This window comes from Cervus elaphus, chromosome 21, assembly GCF_910594005.1.
Source record: "Cervus elaphus chromosome 21, mCerEla1.1, whole genome shotgun sequence".
Classification (NCBI taxonomy): Eukaryota; Metazoa; Chordata; class Mammalia; order Artiodactyla; family Cervidae; genus Cervus; species Cervus elaphus.
In genome coordinates, this window is record NC_057835.1 from 34069325 (window position 1) to 34078644 (window position 9320).

The following is a 9320-nucleotide window of genomic DNA, read 5'->3' on the forward strand; positions in this document are numbered from 1 at the left end:
CTGCCATGAGACTGAACTTTCCATCTGTCTGCAGCCTTCACTCACTTCATTCCTCCATGCCTGTAGCTCCTGGAGAGCAGGGACACTGTCTTTCTCACTCTTCTGTCTCTAGGGCTGGCATAGCTCCTGGCAAACAGTATGTCTTCAGTAATAGTTGGTCAAATAGAGAACAAAGTGTGATAAGCAAACCCCTCCACAAGCTGGCCCCCCTGATCATCACAGTCTCATCTCCCACTAGCCCTGCAAACGCCTCAGCCATTCTGAACTGTTCTGTCTTCCCAAACACATCGTTATGTTCCCACATTTCACATCTTCGATGAAGCTGCTCTTTAATATTCCTCACCCATTTCTGTTCTGTCACTGCCTAACTCACCTGGTGACGTTCAGACTGATACACACTAAATGAAGGAATGAACTCACGACTCTCAGAAGCACCTGGCCTCTCCTCCTGCATCTCACTGGCAGGGCTTTTCTGTCAACACTGTTCTCCCCATCTCACTCTTTCCTGTCAAAAGTCATATCCCACCACATCCTCACATTAACTAAAACAAGCTCTGTGACCCTGAACCAGACTCAGTTTTCTTATTCATTTAAAAATGTGGTCGGGAGACAGACTCTAGAGAGATGTCAGCTTGGGTCTAATGTTTCTAATACTTTCATTCTTATTTCTCCCACTTTATGATGGAAGATCTGGAAATGAGAAAGTATATCATATGTTCAGGAAACAGAAGAATAATTCAACACTTAAGAAACATTGTGTGTATGGAGCAGCAGCAGGAAAGGCAACCATAAAAGGGACGTTTGGGCTGGATTATGAATATGTCCATTAGTCATATTTCATTCCATATCATTTAACAAGAAAAAAAAGCTAATGGGGAAAGAGGGGTGTGTGTGTGTGTGTGCACGCACACGTGCATGCGTGTGCAAAAAACAGAGACAATCTCATCTGAGACATTTAGCTTCCAAGGAAACTGAGCTGAGCAGCCAGGGGAGGGTGCATACCTCTGGAATCTTGTTTACAACTCCAGCAGGACTCAGTCACTGCAGAGAAAATGGGCTTCTTCAGGCAAGCCTGGTACAATACAGAGATTGCCTGAAGAAACAGAGCTAGAGACCTAAACCTCCCAAGAACGGAGAATCACGCTGCTCAAAGAGCCCCCAAATCCTGCTTCATCTTGGATCCAATCCCAGCAGCTGACACGAGCAAGCAAAGATCATATCTAAATAGGTGGCTCCTACTATGGCAGATTTAATAGGGGAGAAATGACAATGCTTGGGTAGATCCACTTAAAGGGAAGAGATATGCTTCAGCATCAGTTACTATTTAGTGACTATTGAAGGGAAAGAACTATGCTCCAAGAACTCTATGCCCAGCCAAAATATCACTTAATGGAAGCTGGTGAGTCCTCTCATTGGTGAGTCCCCTCCCCCAAGACTCTCCTCACTTTGCCTGCGCCTGAGTTGAGTAATAAACCTGTAAATTACCTGCTATCGTGGCTCTGGCATGAATATCTTTAAAGGAGGAAAGAGCAAGCCCAGCAGTGAGAAGTGTCAAACCACAAAGCAGGTCAAAGAAGAGCATTTCCAACCATAAAAGGATTCAGAATTTATACCACCTATACACATTTTCTGAGGAAATCGTGCTAAAGCATAAGAAACAATGGTGATCCATGAATCTAGTAAAATACACAGTTATATCAAAATAAATGGTGGTATTATGTTTACATAATAAGAGACAGCCCACTTCTCAAGAGGCAGAATGGAAACCTTTAAAAGGGTGAATAATATCTTCAAAGTCCCGAGAGAAGGTAACTACTGATTTATACCTGCATATCCAACTAAACTGTTTTTCATTAACTAAGACATTTCCAGATAAACAAAAACTGCAGGAGTTTGCCATCAGGAAAACTTAATGAAGGAATCTTATAAGAATATACTTCAGGAAGAGAGAAAATGACCCTAGAAGAATTTTAAGAGACAAGAAGGAAAAATGAGCAAAGATATTTGTAAAACCTAAACAAATTGTTAAATCTAGACATATTATCTGTAACTATAATAATATTTAATTTAAGAGTTAAAAAAAAAGATACAACTAAAATACTAACCAAGAAGAGTAAATAATTTGATGGGAGATGATCAAAGTTCACAACTTTCTATTATTCAGCACAGTGTTAAGATACTGATTAACCTTAGACTTCTTGAAGTTAAATATAAATGGGAAAAATCCAGATGCAACCTTGAAATAAAAAACATGTCTAACTTCTAAACAATTAGAAAAAAGGAATGAAAATAAAATAAAATAAAATAAAAATAATTATTCAAAATGAGAAAGAGAAAATGACAAATAAAAAGCATTAGAACAAATCCAAATATACTCTAAATTCCATTGAATGTTTTTTAATATTTATTTGACTGCTCCAAGTCTTAGTTGTGGCATGTGGGATCTTCAGATGCAGTGTGCAAACTCCTAGTTGTGGTATGTGGGATTTACTAATTCTCCTGATCAGTGATCAAACACGGGCCCCTTGCATATGGAGTGGGGATCTTAGCCACTGGATCACCAAGGAAATCTCCCACTGAACGTTAATGAATAAAGCTTCCCAGTTAAAAGAGATTGTCAGGTGGATTTTTTCCAGCCATCTACTATTCACAAGAAGCATACCTAAACAATGAAGACACAGGAAATTTAAATTTAAAAGGAAAAAATATATATTTATTTCAGGAAAATACAGAGAACTGAATGAAAATCAAGGCTCCATAAATTTTGTGAGACATGATAAAAGTATTACTTGAAGGGAAAGGTACAGCTTTAAATATTTACCTATTTAAAAAAAAATCTGAAAATTAGAAACTTAAGTTGAACTAGGGGCATCCCTTGTGGCTCAGCTGGTACAGAATCTGCCTGCAATGAGGGAAACCTGGGTTCAATCCCTGGGTTGGGAAGATCCCTTGGAGAAGGGAAAGGCTACCCACTCCAGTATTCTCTACACATGGACATCACCAGATGGTCAATACTGAAATCAGATTGATTATATTCTTTGCAGCCAAAGATGGAGAAGTTCTATACAGCCAGCAAAAACAAGACTGGGAGCTGACTGTGGCTCAGATCATGAACTCCTTGTTGCCAAATTCAGACTTAAACTGAAGAAAGTAGGGAAAACCACTAGACCCTTCAGATATGACCTAAATCAAATCCCTTACAACTATACACTGGAAGTGACAAATAGATTCAAGGGATTAGATCTGATAGACAGAGTGCCTGAAGAACTATGCATGGAGGTTCATGACATTGCACAGGAGGCAGTGATCAAGACCATCCCCAAAAAAGAGAAATGCAAAAAGGCAAAACGGTTGTCTGAGGAGGACTTAACAAACAGCTATGAAAAGAAGAGAAGCAAAAGGCAAAGGAGAAAAGGAAAGATATACCCATTTGAATGCAGAGTTCCAAAGAATAGCAAAGAAAGATAAGAAAGCTTTCCTCAGTGATCGATGCAAAGAAATAGAGGAAAACAATAGAATGGGAAAGACTAGAAAACTCTTCAAGATAATTAGAGATACCAAGGGAACATTTCATGCAAAGATGGGCATAATAAAGGACAGAAATGGTATAGACCTAATAGAAGCAGAAGATATTAAGAAGAGGTGGCAAGAATACACAGAAGAACTATACAAAAAAGATCTTCATGACCCAGATAATCATGATGGTGTGATCACTCACCTAGAGCCAGACATCCTGGAATGCAAAGTCAAGTGGGTCTTAGGAAGCATCATTACAAACAAAGCTAGTGGAGGTGATGGAATTCCAGTTGAGCTATTTCAAATCCTAAAAGATGATGCTGTTAAAGTGGGGCACTCAATATGCCAGCAAATTTGGAAAACTCAGCGGTGGCCACAGGACTGGAAAAGGTCAGTTTTCATTCCAATCCCAAAGAAAGGCAATGCCAAAGAATGCTCAAACTACCATACAATTGCACTCATCTCACACACTAGCAAAGTAATGTTCAAAATTCTCCAAGCCAGGCTTCAACAGTACATGAACTGTAAACTTCCAAATATTCAAGCTGGATTTAGAAAAGGCAGAGGAACCAGAGATCAAATTGCCAACATCCACTGGATCACTGAAACAACAAGAGAGTTCCAAAAAAAATCTACTTCTGCTTTACTGATTATGCCAAAGCTTTTGAATGTGTGGATCACAACAAACTGTGGAAAATTCTTAAAGAGAGGGGAATACCAGACCACCTGACCTGCCTCTTGAGAAATCTGTATGCAGGTCAAGAAGCAACAGTTAGAACTGGATATGGAACAACAGACTGGTTCCAAATCAGGAAAGGAGTATGTCAAGGCTGTATATTGTTGCCCTGATTATTTAACTTATGTGCAGAGCACATCATGAGAAATGCTGGGCTGGATGAAGCACAAGCTAGAATCAAGACTGCTGGGAAAAATATCAATAACCTCAGATATGCAGATGATATCACTCTTATGGCAGAAAGCAAAGAAGCCTCTTGATGAAACTGAAAGAGGAGAGAGAAAAAGTTGACTTAAAACTCAACACCCAGAAAACTAAGATCATGGCATCTGGTGCCATCACTTCACTTCATGGCAAATTGATGGGGAAACAGTGGAAAGAGTGACAGACTTTATTTTTGGGGGCTCCAAAATCACTGCAGATGGTGACTGCAGACATGAAATTAAAAGACACTTGCTCCTTGGAAGAAAAGCTATGACCAACCTAGACAGCTTATTAAAAAGCAGAGACATTACTTTGCCAACAAAGGTCCATCTAGTCAAAGCTATAGTTTTTCCAGCAGTCATACATGGATGTGAGAGTTGGACTATATAGAAAGCAGAGTGCTGAAAAATTGATGCTTTTGAACTGTGGTGTTGGAGAAGACTCTTGAGAGTCCCTTGGACAGCAAGGAGATTCAACCAGTCCATCCTAAAGGAAATCAGTCCTGAATATTCATTGGAAGGGCTGATGCTGAAGCTGAAACTCCAATACTTTGGTGATCTGATGGGAAGAACTGACTCATCAGAAAAGATCCTGATGCTGGGAAAGATTGCAGGCGGGAAAGAAGGGGATGACAGAGAATGAGATGGTTGGATAGCATCACTGACTCAGTGGACATGAGCTTGAGTAGGCTCCAGGAGTTGGTGATGGACAGGGAGGCCTGGTGTGCTACAGTCCATGGGGTCACAAAGAGTCAGACATGACTGAGCAACTGAACTGAACCGAACTGAAGTTGAACTAAAGACATTTTCTTAAAAAAAGAATAGCACTATCTAAGTTGAAGAAAGATGAATAAAAGAGCAAAAATTAATAGGATGAAAGATAAAGATACACTGGAGAGTATCAATCAAGTCAAAAACTAGATGTGTGCAAAAACTAAATAGAAAATCCTTTGGTAAGACTGATTAAGAACAAAGAGAGAGTGCTCGCTTCGGCAGCACATATACTGAGGTTGGAGCGATGCAGAGAAGATTAGCATGGCCCCTGCGCAAGGATGACACGCAGATTCGTGAAGCGTTCCATATTTTTGGAACGTGCTGGACATACATAATCGAGATGCAATAAATGCCTACAGGAAAAAAAAAAAAGAATAAAGAGATAATATGACAAAAAATATTAGGAGTGAGGCAACAGACATAACTTTAGATAAAGAGGAGAATATTTGAGAGGATCTTATGAAAATTTTATGCCAATAGATAGGAAAAACTAAAAGAAATAGACAAATTCCAGAAATATGTATCTTACCAAAAATGTTTTGAGAAGAAAAATGACTCCACTCATAGAAAAGAATCAGAACTTTAAAATCTCCTCACCGAGAAAACACCAAGCCTACATAATTTTATATGTGAATCCTACCAAGCTTTCAAGTAGGCAGATGTACCAGTCTTATACAAACTCTACTGGAGATGAGAAAAACAGCAATGCTCCCCAGTGTAGCCAATAATACCAATGAAACTAAAAATAGAAGTACCATATGACCCAGCCATTCCACTTCTGAATATCCAAAGGAAACAAAACCCTGACTTAGAAAGATTCTCTGTACCCCCATGTTCACTGCATCATTATTTACATTAAGCCATAATAAGGAAACAATCTAAGTGTCCATCAATGGATCAATGGATTTTTTAAATGTGCTATATATAGATACAATGGAATATTATTCAGCAAAAAAAAAAAAAGAATGAAATTTCACCATTTGCAACTACACAGATGGAGCTTTAAGGCATCATGCTAAGTAAAATAAGTCAGACATAGGAAGACAAATACCATATGACCCACATATTTTAAATCTAAAAAAAAATAAAATTAACAAAAAATCCAAAACTCATAGACACAGAGAACAAACTAGTAGTGAAGTGGTGAGGCAGGGGGCAGCATAAAATGAGTATACTAGTAATATCTACCTCCTAGGCCCACTGTGAAGACTTATAATCATTGCTTGAAACATTGTACTTGCTCTGTAAAATATTGGCTATGTGTCTTTACTCACATCACTACCATCTACTGGATGGTACTATCTTTCTCCTCCCATTTACTTAAGCTCTACCCTGGCTCAAAGGCCAACTCAAGTTATTCTTACATAAAAATTTTCACCAATTACTCCCTTCATTATCTCCCTCTTCTACAGTACATAGTTCTCAACCATGCAGGTGAGAGGTAGAGAGTCACAGAGGTTTTAGAGAATCTGATGGGGATAAAAAAAGTTTCTATTCATTGAGGTGCAGATACATACACACACGTGTTTGCACAAAACACCAAGGGATTCATGTCCCCCTGAAGTTCATTCAATTAAGAATCTCTGTCTTCAACTCTATGTTTCCCAGTCACCCACACTTCTCTCTTGAGGCCGTATTAACAAAAGCACAATGCTACACGAAGCTAGAATGGGCATGGAGAGAAGCTAGCGAAGCTCGAGTCATAGATAGAGAAACTGACAAAGAGAGGTGAAGTGACTTACCAAGCCACCCACAACTAAGAAGTAGGGAAATGGGGTCAGAACCTGTCTCCTGACACCTCACAAGGGTTCTTTGCAAAAGTGTGTTTGAATAACTTATCTCCCACTCACAGAACTCTAAAACCAAGAAATAATGTTAGCTCATTTTTCAGAAGGGATGATGAACCCTTGGGGAATTTGTCCCCAGGTAATCAGACCAGGAATCACCAAGACACATTCTTCGAATAATTACTAAACATACCAGAAATATTATTATATTTTATTCTACAGGGATACTTTATTTTATTGTGTTTTGCAGATAACACTGTTTGTTTGTTTTTTACCACTTGAAAGGTTTGTGGCAACGCTGAATTACCAGATGATGGTTAGCATTTTTTAGCAATAAATTATATTTAATTTAGGTATGCACATTTTTTTTTTTTTTTTTTTGGCTCAGTGGTGAAGAATCTGCCTGCCAGTGCAAGAGATGCAGGAGACATGGGTTCTATCCCAGGTTCTAGAAGATCCCCTGGAGGAGGAAATGGCAACCCACTCCAGTATCTTGCCTGGAAAATCCCACAGATAAAGGAGCCTGGCGGGCTACAGTTCATGAGGTTGCAAAGAGTTGGACAAAACTTTGAGACTGAACACACACACACACTGTTTTTTTTAAACATAATGCTACTGCACGCTTAACACTAAAGAATTATGTAAACATATTTTATATGCACTGGGAAACATAAAAAAATCAGATGATTTGCTTTATTGCAATATTCACTTTCTTTGCAGTGGGTTAGAAGGAAAACTACAGTCTCTCCGCATGGGGTATGCCTCTGCTTTCCCTTCCTTGTGTTGAAATTCTCTGACTAGCTTTCTCTGCAGCAACACAAAACACAAAACTGCCCCGACTTTATTATTTGAGGGAGTTAACTTTGAAGCTTTCTCTAAAACTTTTCTATAATTGTAATAATCAAAGAATAGCATCACTTCTAGATCTTGGGCCAGAAAAGATACAAATAAAGCCAATCTACCATAATCTTTCATTCCCAGACCTGATCTCAATATATAAATATCTTTAAAATATTTTAAAATATATCTTTTATCTTCTTCCCTATAAGACATTTTTCCAGAACAGAGAACAAATAGTAAAACAGTGTATACTCTGCTCATTCTCTACCCTGCCTTAGAGTTCTTAGAGAAGTTTAATGGTAAGCGAAAGGAAAAAAAAAAAAAGGCAAAGCATCATGAAAAACCTACAAAACACAATAACCAACCTCCACATTATTAAAAACTGATTAGCACTTGTATAGTCACAGTCTCCTTGTGCGCACAGGAAGCTATTTCACTATGTGGAGTCATACAACCAGCCTAGGAAATGAAATAAATGACTCAGGAAGAGGGGGAGGTTGGTAAACGGATATCTCTGTCAAAAAATTCAATCAATAACCAGAAGAGAAAGTGCTTTATAAGAGAGTAATACTGGAGCATCGGAAGAGTATAGCTTTTCTTTTATAGTTGTTTTTTTTTTTTTAACTTCTTCTCACTTTAATTTTTTTTAAGAATGGCTTTCTTTTGTTCTTATTATTTTTTTTTTTTTTTTTTTTGGCCTAGCTACATAGTATCTTAGTTTCCTGAGCAGGGATTGAATTCAGGCTCCTTGCATTGACAGCGTGAAGTTTTAACCCCTGGACCACCAAGGAGGTCCCCCCAAACATAGCTTTTTAACAAAAGAAAAGGCTCATAGAGATGAATCGTAAAGGCCACCTGGTCAAAACCCTTCATTTTCCAGATGAATAAACTGAAGTCTGAGACTTAAAGCCTAATCCACAGGCTTTCTAGAGAACAAAACCCAGGACCCACCATAGGAAGGCGATTCCACAGCTGAAATCCACACTGTCTTGGATAATAAGGCAGTTGAAATGCCTGGAAAATGTCAGGAACATTATCTATACATTCTCAATAATGACTCCTAATTGGGCCTTTGGAAAAGTACACACAGCATAAGCAACTGGATCTTCTGTGTCACCAGGCACCCCGGGAGCTGACTGAGACTGCCATGCACTCTTGGGATGCTGACAAGGACACAATCATACACCTATTTGCCACTAAGAGATCCTTTGCTTTGCTGTCTTCCTCTGGGAAGTAAAAACACTTAGAGAAAGAAAAGTGCGGGCTATAGAACTTACCATATGTAGGGTCATAGTTTTAGTTTTCTTTTTGTTGTTTTCATTTTTCACAGACATGTTGTACAAATAATGTTTAGAAACAGTTTTTGGCTAAGAGGGCCAAGAATTAATGTTTGTTTGGTATAGGACTAACTTTCCTGTGCATTCTTGATATTGCTCATGTGGGAAATTTAGAAGAAAATTTTGA

At 38.6% G+C, this 9320-nt stretch overlaps 1 non-coding gene across 1 annotated transcript; it reads left to right on the plus strand.

Annotated features, from left to right (window-relative positions):
• Positions 1-5435: 5435 nt before the first annotated feature.
• Positions 5436-5542, plus strand: LOC122679751. Its single transcript, XR_006336536.1, has one exon. It is a non-coding gene; the product is annotated as a U6 spliceosomal RNA (small nuclear RNA).
• The last annotated feature ends 3778 nt before the right edge of the window (positions 5543-9320 follow it).